This window comes from Pundamilia nyererei, unplaced genomic scaffold (genome assembly GCF_000239375.1).
Source record: "Pundamilia nyererei isolate P.nyererei 1_Seehausen unplaced genomic scaffold, PunNye1.0 scaffold00614, whole genome shotgun sequence".
In the NCBI taxonomy this organism is placed as follows: Eukaryota; Metazoa; Chordata; class Actinopteri; order Cichliformes; family Cichlidae; genus Pundamilia; species Pundamilia nyererei.
Genome location: NW_005188015.1, coordinates 103,638 through 106,038, shown reverse-complemented (window position 1 = coordinate 106,038; position 2,401 = coordinate 103,638).

Sequence of the window (2,401 nt, the reverse complement as noted above, 5' to 3'; positions counted from 1 at the left end):
AGCGAGGAGCAGAGAGTCACGAAGAAACATGGAATAATGTAGACTACACGGGAGCTTCACAGGGAAACACAGACAGCGCGACGAGGAGCACAGGCAGACACCAACTATAAATACACACACCAGGTAATGAGGAAATGGCACACAGGAGGGGACACAGCTGGAACTAATGGGCAGAACGAGACACAGACCTACAAAGTAAAACAGGAAACACCCAGACTGTTTTACAACACAAAACTCGGGGACCCGTACAGAGCACAGAGAACCAAACTCCAACAACCAATACAAATCAGAAAAACTAGAAAATAATAATCACAAACTCAAGGCGCTGGGTCACCGACCCAGGACCATGACAGTGTGATTTGAAACCACTTGAAATAAGAAAACAATAACATAACAGTTCCTGGAAAACTGAAGCATCAATAAATAAAGTATGGATGCTTCTTTTAGTAAAAGACGAATAAACAAAAGTTTTTGTGACAAGAAGAAGTCAAATGTTTCCTTACCAAATGCACCCAAATGAAGATCTCACAGTGAGATGAAAATGTTTTTAGCAGCCAGTACAGTGAAACATTTAGCCTAGTTGTCATTAGATAAAAAAAGAAGTACAAAAAAACATGCAGTTCAAGAAAGTTCAACAAGTCTGTTTTGTCTGGTTGCAAAGCTGCTAGAGGTGTGACACGATGCCCCTGAAACACAGCAGTGAAAAAATCGTCAGTTTTTAGCTTCCTGCAAAAATCCTGTGAAAAAGTCAGACATGACAGCAGCTTAAGTATGAAATTACTTCCTCACCCTCAAATAGTTTTTACTACCATGAGCAGTGTTGGGAAAGTTACTTTAAAAAAGTATTTAATTACTAATTACTTAGTCAATATTGTATTTAAAATACTTATCTAATTACTGTGTCAGAAAAGTAACTTAATTACTAAATAAGTAATTTAACTAAATACTTCTTAAAATTCCTATAAACCTTGAGTGGGCAAACAATAGAAATTAAACTCTTTAAATAATAAATAATTTTTTTTAAAGATGGAGACTCAACAGTATTTAGTTACTCTACTTTTTCAGTGGAAAAGTAATTTAATTACAGTAATTTAATTTAATTTAATTTGTAGTTCTAAATAAACTCTAAATGCATTTAGGATGTTTTTTACTCACTTTATGTCTCTTCCGTGATGTTATTTCTCTCTCCAACAACATAGGTTACAATTAGATTAGCATGACCAATTATGCAAATTAGGTGATTACGTCATTTAGCGACTTCTAGCGACTTTTAGGACAACCAATAGCGATTTTCCTTACTGAGGAGTTGGCAACACTGAACAACGGTAGACTGGTGGGTAATAAGCAAATGAATAATACAGAAAACAGAGATTGGAGACGGGAAACAAGAAAAAAAAAGGAACTCAGCAATTCTTCTTTCTTAAGAGTCTAAAATGATGTGCACAGCCTCAAAAAAAGAAAAAGAAGCAAGCCTCCAAGTTTAATCTTACAAAATAAGTTTAATTTCTCCCAGTCTGAATACCACATTGTACTGTAATAGCAGCTGTCATTGATGAGCTCTACTAACACATGATGAGAGATTTAATGATAAAAAATGCTTTTCTTAGACTTCCTCTTTTGCACGATATAAGCAGGAAAGAGAAAACTGACTTCATTATGCAGTGTGATATTCAGTTGATGCATGTGACACTCTTTCTATCATGAAACTTGTTGGTTTATTGTAACTGTGTTAAAGAAATTAATTTTGCTCTGAAATCATAGAACTTAATGTTCAGTTTCTTTGGTACTGAAATGTTTTGATTTCTCAACTGTATTTTGTCATTTCTCTCATATTCCACTGACAGATATGTTCAGGAATTTCATTGACTGGTGTTTGAATTTTACTCTCAAAAACTCGGACACTGTGTTATTATAGTTTTTATTTTTCAGCCACCTTGTACTCACAGAAGTGAATAATCACCTTTATTAGACATGATTCAACTCTGGTTGCAGAGGGGAAGTTTTTTATTGTGAATTAAAGACAATCAAAACTCTGTAGTAATCAACAAACAATGAAGTAGCTAGTATTTTGTATATTTGCCAATCCAGGGAGTCAGTTTCTGTCTGACAGTAGGTACATTACTGATCGTTCTCTTTGTTTGAGGTGAGCTGACCTGCTCCAGAGTTTTTAAATATACAGACTATTTTAACAATTTAAATTTCTTTTAGAAGCAAAGCTAATATACCAACGTGTCTGTGAAGGTTCTCAGTCATCCAAACCTTAAGACAGAGTGTTAGGGAAAATATTCTAAAACACTTCTTTAGTAAAGACTCAGAGAAGAGAAACACACAGAGTTCTTGCTAGCAAGGGCAGTCTCAGAGACTCGCACTAAGAAACTGCCCCGGTCTTTATTTATACTTC